This window comes from Elephantulus edwardii, unplaced genomic scaffold (genome assembly GCF_000299155.1).
Source record: "Elephantulus edwardii isolate Elephantulus edwardi_28Jun2011 unplaced genomic scaffold, EleEdw1.0 scaffold00015, whole genome shotgun sequence".
Lineage (NCBI taxonomy): Eukaryota > Metazoa > Chordata > Mammalia > Macroscelidea > Macroscelididae > Elephantulus > Elephantulus edwardii.
In genome coordinates, this window is record NW_006399765.1 from 4,288,744 (window position 1) to 4,301,832 (window position 13,089).

Below are 13,089 nucleotides of genomic sequence, written 5' to 3' on the forward strand. Positions count from 1 at the left end.
GAGTTAACCAAGGAGGGCTTCCTGGAGGAGTGGTGGCATAGGCTCAGCCATAAAGAATAGGTGAGATTAGGAAAGGCAGATTTGTGAAGGGGAGGCATTCCATGTGGAAGGAATGGCTTAAGCAAAGGCAAGGACAAGCTTTCATTCAGTCACCAGACACATGCTTACTTTTAAAAGTTTTTATTTTATATTGATTTGCATATAAAATTTACATACATTGTGTCTCACACTTTGCTTCATTCACATCGTGGACACATGTTTACTGAACACAGAGGCAGCTGTGAACTAGATAAAGTCTTGGAGGAGGAGACATTCCAGCAGAGGAGGGAAGGACCTAAGTATAATATGTTGTATATTATATGGTGATAAGAAATAAAAGCCAGCTGGGTAAATGGAGTTAAAGGCAGGGAGGGATGGAAGGTAATATGGGAAGACCTTTGAGCGGAAATGACATTTGAGAAAAGGACCAAATGACATAAAGGAACCATCAGTTGTCTGAATGATTTCGGTCTTACTAGGTTGTTCCTTTCTCAGAGACCAAATTTTGTTATTATTTTCAGTTTGCTGTTGGCTTTTCCAAGTTGCTGACTTCCTTGGCCCCAAGTCTAGGAGCCAAAGGAAAACTACCTATGGGGGGATCCCACACCTCCCTGCCTTTGTGCAGCTTTCAGAATCCCCTTATGTCTGTTTTGGACATTCTGTCCAGGGGTTTTCTTTTTGCAGCAAGGGTCTACTTCATTTTGCAGGAAGCAGAAAGCCAGCAATTCCTCTCCCTCTTAAATCTCTCTCTTTTAATCTATACTCTTTCTCTCTCTGCTTTTCCCTCTCTCCTTGCATTTCACAGCTTGAAGAAACTGGGTCATTTGTCCAGAGATCTGTCCTCCAGCTTGCATTTTGCTGATTGCAGGCACTTCGTTCTACCATTAGGACCCTCTGTCCCTGGTATTTGCCATAAATAGTGCCTAAGTTTAGAGGCTTGATCAGTCATTGGTTTGGTTTGAGGGCAGAATATTTTATTCTTGGTACTGAGTTTTTTAAAATTAGGAAGGGTATAAGTCAGGCTTGTATTCTCTCTCCTTACATTTCAATCTGTATGCTGAGCATATTATTTGAGAAGCTAGACTCTATGAAGAGAAATGTTACATCAGGATTGGAGGGAAACTCATCAATAACCTGCACTATGCAGATTTTACAACCTTGCTTGCTGAAAGTGAGGAGGGCTTGAAGCACTTGTTGCAGAAAATCAAAGAATGCAGCCTTCAATATGAATTGCATCTATGTAAAAAAAGACAGATTCTCACCACTGGACCGATAGGCAATATCATGATAGAAGGAGAAAAGGTTGAAACTGTCAACAACTTGATCTTATTTGGATCCACAATTAACACCCCTGGTCCCAGCAGTCAGGAAATCAGGAGATGTATTGCACTGGAAAAGTCTGCAGTTAGGGATCTCTCCAAATCATCGAGGAGTGATGACGTCAGTTTGAAGATTAAGGTGTGTCTGATTCAGGCCCTGATCTTTCCAATCACTTCCTATACATCTGAGAGCTGGACAATGACGAAGGATGACAGAAGAAGAACTGATACCTTTGAGCTGTGTTGTTGGAGAGCTAAACATCCCATGGACAGCCAAAAAAGCAAACAAATATGTCTTGGAGAGGGTGCAGCCAGAATGCTCTTTGGAGGCAAAGATGATGAGGCTTCCCCTCACATACTTCAGACATGTTGCTAGGAGGGGCTATTCCTTGGAGAGGGACATGATGCTGGAAAGGTAGAAGGCTGGTGGAGGAAGGGAAGACCTTTGACCAGGTGGATTGACACAGTGACTGCCACAATGGGCTCTAATGTGTCAGGAAGTGTGAGGACGGCACAGGATAGGACAAGGTTCAGACCTGTTATTTACAGGGTCACTATGGGCCATACTCGACTTGATGGCACCTAACAAAGACTGAGTTCTTTGGCCAGGAGGCTCAGGATGCCTGGTTGTCTTCAGTCACCCTTAGCGATCCCTGCTGGTCATTGCACAGACTCATTAATTTACTTGGAGTACAGATGGTTTTCCAGTATATCAGATGGCAAATGCAATTACAGTTTCAGAGACGAAATTTCAAAGTGTGAGATATTTTTTTGTCTAGCAGATTGACAAAGATCAAAGCGTGTTGCAGATGTCTTGCCAGCACACACGAGGGCCAAACAGAGGTAGCTTCATTCACATGACGCCGGTGTTGACGGCATCTTGCAAAGTGACAAATGCGTATATGTACCCTTTGCCCCTTTGATTTGGCTTCTAGAAGTTTCTCCTGTGGAAGTACATACATGCATATACAGTGACGGATACATGGGGGTGTCTACGGCAGCAGTGTTTAGATTAGCAAGTTTCAGGCTGCCAACCTGTCTCGCCCTCAAGCCGAGTTTTCCAAGTGGTGTGCCACAAACAGATTCCAAGTTGTGGTAGACAATTGGTGCCCTCACCCCTCTGCTGCCTCGCCCTCGGTGGTCACCAGCAGTGTTTTGTCTGACACAGGCAGGAAGTGCCTGCTGTTAGGGCTACTAACCCCAGACGAGGCTCTCACCAAGTGAAAGATGGGAGTTGTTGAATAAATGCTTCCATCTTCTTGCCTCTCAGTGATGGAATTCAGAAGCAATTCCACCAGTCTTGCAAAGGATGCTATTGGGGAAGAGTCCCAGTACCAGCAATGGTAACTTCCTTGTCCTCATCACTTAAACCAGTTCACCTAAATCCTTTGCTTAACTTTACTTTTTAGGAGAGATCCATACTAAGTCTATATTTACAACTGGGGATAGCGGGAGCCCCTCCCCAGATTAGTTGTATCAGAGATATTGGCTCAGCGCTCCTCAGAAGAATGCAAGTAGAGGCAAGTATTCTGACAATACAGCCTAATAGCATTTATATAGTATTATGATGCCATGGACTGCCAAAAGAATACATCTGTCTTGGAGAAAGTGCAACCAGAGTGCTCCTTGGAGGCTAGCATGGTGAAACTCTGTCTCACATACTTTGGCGACATCATGCTGGGAAAGAGAGGATTGACACAGTAAGGACCACAACGGGTTTGAGCATGACAGACATTGTGAGGATGGCGCAGGACAGGGCAAGGTTCAGGCCTGCTGTTCATAGGGTCGCACCTAATAATGACAGCAACAATATGGTGCCAAGCACCATTCCAAAACACTACACAGCATTAGATCTGCATGAACACCCATAATGTATCTATGATTATCATACTCATTCTAGGTGAAGAAACTTGGGCACAGAGAGGTTAAGATACTAGTCCCAGGCTGCCCAGCTAATAAGTGGTAGACCCAGAATTCAGGCAGTCTACTTTCAGAGTCCTACTTTACACTGGCCTCTCTCTCTGCTGGCTCTTACTGAGCATGGCCAAGGTTGGCCTCGTCTCTCCTGCCGCGATCAGAGGCAGAATTCATTGGCTACCCATTCTGAGCAAGATTGGTAGAGCCACTGACATTTGTTTACCAAATGCCCAGGGCATTTGACATGAAGCCCAGGTGAGATAAAGATGCGTGTCTTAGGACAGCGAACCAGCTCCAGGGCATGGCTTCTTGCTATGTTAGGTGCCATCAAATAAGACTCATATAAACCCTGTGAACAATAGATCAGAACACTGTCCTATCCTGTGCCATCCTCGTCATCTCTCACACACTCAAGCACATTACCACAGCCACTGTGTCAACCCACTTGGTTGAGAGTCTTCCTCTCTTTCATGGTCCCTCCACCTTTCCAAGCATGGGGTCCGTCTCCTAGGAATAACCGCTCTTGGCAACATGCCCAAAGTATGTGTGAGATGAAGCTTCATCATCTTTGCCTCCAAGGAGCGCTCCGGGTGCATCTTCTCCAAGACATATTTGTTCTTTTGGCAGTTCAGGGTATCTTCTGCACTCCTCTCCAATGCCACAGCTCAAAGGCATCAATTCTTCTTCTGTCATCCTTAGTGTCCAGCTCTCAGATGTACAGCAAGTGAATGAAAAGACCATGGCCTCAAACTGACACCATTACTCCTCAATAATTTGGAGAGGTCCCTGGAGACTTTCCCAGTGCAATATGTCTCCTGATCTCCTGGGTGCTAGTGCTAAGTGTATTGATTGTGGATCCAAGTAAGATGAAGTGGATGAGAGTTTCAGACCTTGTTCTATCCATCATGATGTTGTCTGTTGGTCCAGGGGCGAAGATTTTTGTTTCCTTGATGTTGAGATGCAATCCATATTGAAGACTGCAGTGTTTCATTTTCTGCAGCAAGTACTTCAAGTCTTCCTGACTTTCAGAAAATGAGGTTTTGCCATCGGCATAGGTTATTGATGAATTTCCTGCCAACCCTGATACCACACTTTTCTTCATAGAGTCCAGCTTCTCAAATATTTTTCTCAGAATAAAGACTGAATATGTATAGAGAAAGGACCTGACACACACCTGGCCTAATTTTAAACCATGCTGGATTTCCTTGCTCTGTTCGCACAACAACAGCTTGGTCTAGGTATAAGTTTGCATAAGCACAATAAATTGTTCTGTCATTTTCATTCCTTTCAATGTTAGCCATAATTTGTTATGATCTACACAGTCAAATGCTTTTGCATAGTGAATAAAGCACAAATAGAGATTCTTCTCATATTGGTTGCTTTCAGCCGGGATCCATCGGAAATCAGGGATTATATCTCTGGTGCCATGGCCTCTTCTAAATCCAGCTTGAATGTCTAGCTAGTCTCTGACTATGCACTGTTCCAGCCATTGTTAAATGTTCCTCAAAAGTATTTTTCTTGCACATGATATTAATGATATTGTTGTTGTTGTTTACTGTGGAGTCAGAACCGACCCATAGCTGACCCTCCAGTGGGTTTTCATGGGAGGAGACTGTGAAGAAGCTGGTGGCCTTGAACCTCATGACTTTGTGATTGTAGCCGCAGCTCTTTGCCACTAGGCCAGTAGAGCTCGATATTAATGATACTGCTCGATAATTTCCACATTCTGTTGGATTGCCTTTCTTGGGAATGGGAACAAACATTGATTTTTTTTTTCCCAATCAGTTGGCCAGGCAGCTTCTTTCAAATTTCCTGGCATAGACTGTCATTTGAAACATGTCAACTGGTGTTCAGTCTATTCCTGGGCCTTCTTTTTTGCCAATGATTTCAATGCAGTTTGAATTTCTTCTTTCATTAAAATTGACTCTTGATCATATGGTACTTTTGAAATATTTCAGTGTCAGCCAATTTTCTTTGGTCCAGTGACTCTGTACATTCCCTTTATCTTATTCTGATATTTCCTAAATCATTCAAGGTTTTTTCCATAGTATACCTAAGTATTATAGGCTTGAATTTGCTTTTCAGTTCCTTCAGCTTGAGAAATGCTGAGTGAGTTCTTCCCTTTTTATTCTCCAGTTCTAGGTCTCTGCACATTGCTTTATGGTAGTTTTCTTTGTCTTCCTGAGCTGCCCTTTGAAAGCTTCTGTTCAGCTCTTTTACTTAGGCACATAGTCTGCAAATGAAAATCTTATTTTTATTTATTTTTTATTATTACCATTATGGATTAAAGTTTAACATGAAGAAGACAAAGATTCTCACCACTGGACCAACTGCAGCATCATGATGGATGGAGAAGAGATTGAGATTGTTAACAATTTCAGCTTGCTCGGCTCTACAATCAACTCTCAGCACCAGTAGTCAAGAAATCAAAAGACGAATTGGATTGGGAAAGTATGCTGTCAGAGACCTCTCTAAGGAGCTAACGAGCAATGATGTCAATCTAGAGCCTAAGGTACACCTGATCCAGGCCATGGTCTTCGTGATTACTTGCTATGCATCAGAGAGCTGGACAATGACTAAGGATGACAGAAGAATAGATGTCTTTGTGTTGTGTTGCTGGAGAAGAATCTTGAACATATTATGGACAACCAGGAAGAACAAATAGGTCTGTCTGGGAGAGGTTGAAACCAAGTTTCTCCTTGGAGGCAAGGATTTTGAAGCTCTGTCTCACATACTTGGGGCACGTGGCCAGGAGGGACTAGTCTCTGGAGAAAGATATCATGATTGAAAGGGTGGAGGGACAGCACACAGGAGAGGAAGACACTGGATGTGCTGGACTGACATGGTTACTGGGGCAACGTGATTATATGTCAGAGTCAATGAGACAGGTTTAGGATAGGGCAGGGTTCAGAGCTATTGTACATAGGGTAGCTATGAGTCACGGGCAACTCAATATTACATAACAACAACAACATTTATTGTTTACAATGCAACAGGATAGGGAACAGCTGCAGGTTCTTTAGGTTTGTTTTGTAAAATTCAACAAGAACTGTGCCTTCCGGACGTGAGAGTTGGTCACCTCCCACCAAGCAATGCATTCATTCACTACCTCTTCAGCTGGACCACAAGTTTGTTCACATTCTTGCCTATTTTATTTTCAGAAGAGTGTTTCCCCCCTTACGCTAGGCACAGTACCTTCGTGTTTTAAGAATAACTTGTTTGAATTTTAAGATTGACTTGTTAAAACTTTGGAGTAGAGTCATTTGAATTTCATAAGAATTCTCAAGGCTCCTTATAATGGAATTATTCCAGCTAATTATCCCTGTGTGAACCTGCTGAAAGGAAGTGGCTTAAATAATTTAAGAGGAATTAAATACTCCATATGCCCAGAATTCTAACATTAGTGCATGGATAGTTAGTAAAAATCAAAGAAGACATTTTTCTGAACTATATGTTAATTTTTATTATTTTGTTATTTTGTATATATTCAGAAAAAGTTCTTGTTATTATTGCCTTGTGGCAAAGACATAAATATAAAAAGTGAGGAATTAGAACGAGAAGAACTAGACACTTATATCATGAATTTATATAATGATCTATTGCTTATTTTTCTGCATGACTCACTAATTTTTAAAATATTACACAAGCGATACACACAGTCATCTTAAGCTTTTATAAAATTCACAGTATAAAAATGTAAAAGTTGACTTTACTCGCTAATTTTTTTTTTTAGGCAACATCATGAAGTCTATTGTTGCTGTTACTTGCTAAATTTTTTTTTTATTCTTTCTTGAGAGAGAGAGAGAGGGAAGGAGGGAGGGAGAGTGTGTGTGTGTGTGTGAGAGAGAGAGAGAGAGAGAGGGAGGGAGCGTGTGTGTATGTGTGTGAGAGGCTGTGTGTGCGAGTGTGTGAGCACGTGTGTTCGAGCTTTGGAGTGTGTGTGGGGGTGAGAGTGTGTGTGAGAGAGGCAGGCTGTGGGAGATGTGAATGTATGTGTGTTTATGTGTGTATGTAAGTATGTGTGTGAGAGCTTCTGAGCATGTGGAAGGGTGTGAGAGTGTGTATGTGTGTGTGTCTGTGAGAGAGAGGCTGTGGGAGGTGTGTTTGTGTGTGTGTATATGAGCATGCGTGTGAGAGCTTTTGTGCGTGTGGGGATGTGAGTGTGTGTGTGTGAGAGAGAGAGAGAGAGGGGGGCTGTGGGAGGTGTGTACTTGCTAAATTTTTTAATGAATGTTGTTATGTGCCATGGAGTTGCAACTGACTGACTCTCCAGCAGGTTTTCAGAGGCTATAAATCATACGGAGGAGACTGTCCCTTTTTCTCCCTCAGAGCAGCTGGTGGATTAGAACTGTATACCTGAAGGTTGGCAGTATAACTCCTTATCACTAGGCCACCAGAGCTCCGTTTAATGAATAGGTATCGAACATTGCAAAATACAACTTTAATATGTATTGAAACTATCACATGGCTTTCTTTTGTTAATTGATGGCTTTCTTTTGTTAATTGTTCAGATGGGAAAGGCAGCTGTTAGAGACCTCTCCAAAGTACTGAAGAGCAATGATGTCACTCTGGAAACTATGGTATGCCTGATACAGGCCATGGTCTTTGCAATCATTTGCTATACGTCAGAGAGCTGGACAATGACTAGGGATGATAGAAGGAGAATTGATGTCTTTGTGCTGCGGTGCTGGAGAAGAGTATTAAATATACCATGGACTGCTAAGAAAACGAACAGGTTTATCCTAGAGAGGGTTAAACCACGCTCTTCCTTGGAGGCAAGGATTCTCAAGCTTCATCTGACATACTTTGGACATGTTGCAAAGAGAGGCCAGTCTTTAGAAAGGGACATCATGCTTGGGAGAGGAAGACTCTCTCTGAGGTGGATTGATTCAATGACTGGGATAATGGGGGTAGGTGTGTCAGCGACAGTGAGATTGGCATAGGACAGAGCAGGGTTTAGGGCTGTTGTACGTAGGGTCGCTATGAGCTGCAGGTGACTCGACAGCACATAACAACAACAACAACAAAAAAATACTAAATTACAGAAAAAGATTTCCTAATATTGACCCCATACTGTTTATATAGAATAGCCCTACCTTGTTATAATGCATTTACCTTTAATATGCTGTTAGATTCAATTTGTTATCATTATATTTAGAACTTGAACATGTTTATTCATAAACAAAACTGACGTGTTGTTGTTTGGTGCCATCAAGTCAATGACAACTTATAGCAACCCTAGGAACAAGATCAGAACCTTGCCCCATCACACTCATCTTCATACTCTCTGCCATGGGTGGGTATGCTGTTGCCGTCACCCAGTCAGTCCCTCTTGTTGAGGGTCTTCCTCTCTTTTGCTGACCCTCCACCTTTCCTAGAGTGATGTATTCTTTCAAGACACAAGGACCTCTCAAGAGTGCTAAAGAGCAATGATGTTGGCCTAGAGATTAAGGTATGCCTGTTCTGGGCCATGGTCTTCTCAATTGCTTGTGAAGTATCTGAGAGCTGAACAATGAAGAAAGATGACAGAAAAATCTCTTTGAGTTATGGTGCTAGGGAAGAGTATTGAACATATCATGGACTGCCAAGAGAACAAGCAGGTCTGTCCTGGAGAAGGTGAAGCTGGCTTCTTGAAGGCAAGGATTGTGAAGCTCTGTCTCACATACTTTGGGCATGTTGCCAGGAGGGACTAGTCCTTGGAGAAGGACATTTTGCTTAGAAGGGTAGAGGGTCAGAGAAGGAGAGGAAGACCCTAGATAAGATTGACTGACACAGTGACTGTGGCAATGGGGACAGGTGTGTCAGAGAGAGTGTGATTGGCTCAAGGTAGGGCAAGGTTCAGAGCTATTGTTCAGACAGTCAGTATGAGTCATAGTGGACTTGACAGCACATAACAACACTGGCCTAGAATACCCTTTACTTTCTTCCCTTCCTTTTCTCCTCGTTTTCCCATCTTTCACTCCTTTCATGTTTATACAGCATTGTTTAGTTTTAATAATTATAATTCTCTCCAAACAAGTTTCAAAGTGTTATGCTTTTTCCTGTATTCTGGAGTTCACCATTATTTTTCATTAATAAATAAAAAGCACATTTGGATTAAATTTCACTAGCATCATTACAAGAAACGTTGTTATTATGTGCTGTTGAGTCGACCCATAGTGACCGTAAGTAAGCAGCAGCTCTGAAGACCATACGTACAGGACTCTGAAGTCCTGTCCTGAGCCAGTGCACTAATTCCGACACACCAACCCCCACTGACCCAGTTACTGTATCAATCCATGTCATCCAGGGTCTTCTTCTCCTGCGCTGTCCGTCCATCTTCTGAGCATGATGTCCTACTCCAAGGACTGGTCTCTCCTGGCCATGTGCTCAAAATCTGTGAGATGGAGCTTCAAAATCCTAGCCTCTAAGGAGAAACTTGGTTTCATCCTCTCCAAGACAGACCTATTTGTTTTCTTGGCAGTCCATGGTATGTTTAAGACTCTTCTCCAACAACACAATTTGAAAGCATTGATTCTTCTTCTGTCATCCTTAGTCACTGTCCAGCTCTCTGATGCATAACAAGTAATTGTGAAGACCATGGCCTGCATTAGGTGCACCTTAACCTCTAGATTGACATCTAGACTGACCTCTGGAGAGGTCTCTGATAGCAGACTTTCCCATTGCAATTTGTCTTTTGATTTCCTGACTGCTGATGCTAAGAGTGTTGATTGTGGAGCTGAGCAAGCTGTAATCGTTAACAATTTAAATCTCTTCTCTATCTATCATGGTGCTGCCAATTGGTCCAGAGGCAATCCTTGTCTTCCTGATGTTGAGTTTCAATCCATATTGAAGATCACAGTCCTTGACCTTCTGCAGCAAGCAGAAACATTAGCTTTATATTTGTCATTTAAAGCTGGGAAAGGGTTCTTGGAATGTTTAAAGATAATTCAATTTTAAGCTTTGAAATGGTTTAAAATTTGTCTCTTAGGTGTCGAATTTTACAAAATACTATTTTGATATCTATTGAGATAACCATCTGGCTTTTCTCTGTTGATTTTTCAAGAATATGTATTATGTAAAAAAATTTCCTAATCTTGATTCAGTCTTGTTTGCCTGGAAGAGCCCTATTTGGTCATGCATTTTAGGTTATAAAGCCTCTTAGTGGCATCAAATACCAAGAATTTGAACAGATAGTCATTAATAAGTTTCAATTTGAAAATTATGTGAACCATTTATATCATAAAAAAATCAGATTAAAATGTATTCACAGTGGGTACATGATCAAGTTTCTTGAGCAATAACTTGAAAATACTTGAATTTCTTTTTTGTTCTGTTTTTAAAAAATTTTATTATTTTGTGTGTGTGTTTGTGTACCGTCAAATCGTATCTGACTAGTACAGGAGGAGATTGCCCCTCCTTCTCTGGCAGAGCATCTGGTGGATTTGAACCGCATATCTCTGGGATTGCAGTCAGCTTCTTGCCACTAGGCCACCAGAACTCCCCTAAATTTCTTTTTTGTTCTTTTTTTTAAAAAAAAACTTATTATTTTTTTGTGCGTGTACTGTCAAATCAGATCTGACTGGTAAAGGAGGAAATTGCCCCCCCTTCTCCAGCAGAGTATCTGTTGGATTCAAATCACATACCTATGGGATTGTAGTACAGCTACTTGCCACCAAACCACCAGAGCTCCCTTACTTGGATGTTCTGATCACAGTTATTACTTTGTATCTTTCCTAATAGAGTGTATTTTTTTCTTATAGTAATTTTTTCTTATTATAAAGTAGAATAACTTATATAAGAAGTTCCAAACTCCTTTGAGCTTTCCCCTAGGTGTGCAATTCTAATACTCCATGCAACAACAGTGATGTGTAAAAGATTCTTAAGAATCAGGGTTAGAGGTGTGGTTAAAATACCTGGGGATATCAATGAAGGAATTTTTCTTTTACTTTTCAAAGAAGAGTGAACTGGGGTGGGGGGAGGCAGGGAGAAAAATGCAACAATGAATGAATGGAAATCCAAAATCTCTGTAAATGTTCATTAAAATTAACAAAATAAAAAAAAAAATCAAAACCTGCACCTGGGACAGAATGCACCTGCCATGAGCTAGTCATTGCAGCTTTGTGATGAGTTCATGTGGACACACTTGTGCACGGTTTTTTCTGGTTTTTGTATTATTGAAATTTCCTATAATAAAACGTTTTGAAAGATAGGAACTTCTACACAAGTACTGAAGCTTTTGTAAGATACAGTATTAAGGCAGAAAATTCAAAACACAGTGTCTAACGTTTGGGTTAAAAAAATGTGTATATATGTTTGTGTGTGTGTGTGTGTGTGTGTGTGTCTATCTGTGGACTAGTGGCCAAAAGCTGCTTTACAATCTCAAAGGCCGTTCGAGGCCACACTGGCTGTTCAACGGGAGAAGGATGGGCAATCTCCCGTATGATTAACGGCCTCTGAAAACCCGCCGGAGGGTCAGCTATGGGTCGGCTCTGACTTCAGGGTACATGGTAACATCTGTATAGCTATATCTATACATTTGCTTGTATGTGAAATTTCTGGAGGGTAATCAAGAGGCGGGAGAGGGGACTCTGAGTGGTCAGAGTTGGGGTTGGGAGCTAGGGGCACCTCGTAGGTGGAGGGGTGCGTGGGGTGCTCGAGGCGATGCTGAGCTCTCTAGGGTTGGCAGTGGAGAGCTCCTTCTGGTGATAGAAGGTGACAAAGGGGACACATACGTATAGAGGACCCCGTGAGGGTAGGGGCCAGGCAGGAGACTGAGGTTAAGGTTGCTTAGGCGAGGAAGAAGGGGTGCGTCGGGTCGCCACCCCTCCTGGCCATCAGAGGGCAGTCGAGCCCATCCCGGAAAGCAGGCGAGCCCGTGGTGAGCGGCCAGCCTCCCCACCCACCCGAGCGGCACCCCGGAACCTTTGACCCCTTTCCCAGACCCTCCCTGATCGAGGGCTGCAGCCCTCGGACTCGGGACCCCATCATGTCCTTCCCGGTGGGGAGCCTCACTGGACCTCTAGCGGCCTCATCCCTCTGCATCGCCTCCCACTGCTCCAGCATCCGCCCCTGCCCCCACCCCCGCCCCCATTCTGGTGGGTTCCCTTGCTAGGCTTTGACCCCAGTGTGTGGAAAGGGGGGGCTGTTGTAGACCCATTCTATAGGGATGGTACATAGAGAAATCAGTAATGCGTCCAGCGTCACTGAGAATGGTGATCTGGGATCACCTGGCCTGTACATGCAGAACCAGCCCTTTATCCAAACCATGGCTTCCCTGCTGGTCTCCCCGGTTCTGCTCTGTTCTCCTTCCAGAACCTTCTTTGCAGAACAGCTGGAAGGTCCCACGAGACAAATTTCTCCCTCCCTTTAAACCGTTTTCTGGCTCATGTGTCCCTTCACCCCCGCTGCCTTTCTAGCATCACTGTGACTAGAGACCCCTCACTCTGGGCTCCAGACACACTAACTTCCCTTCAATTTTCCTTCCTGTCGCAGACTCTGCACTCCAGTTTTCTTTTCGTTCATTCTGTCTCCCCTGTGTGAAACTTGGGCAGTGAGGACTGAAGCCAGAACCAGCGTTGAGCTGAGGTGCTGGAAGAATGACTACCTTCACTATCTAAAGAACCAATCAATCTTTTCTTGGAACAAGTGCAACAAGTGGTTCCTTAGCAGTAAGGGATGGTGAAACTTGTCCCATGCCTAGGGCCTGTTAAGGTGCAGATCTTGAGAGGGCACAAGGCGACAGCATGGTACTGGTACAATGACAGACACATAGATCAATGGAATAGAATTGAGAATCCAGAGATCAACCCATCTATCTATGGTCAACTGATTT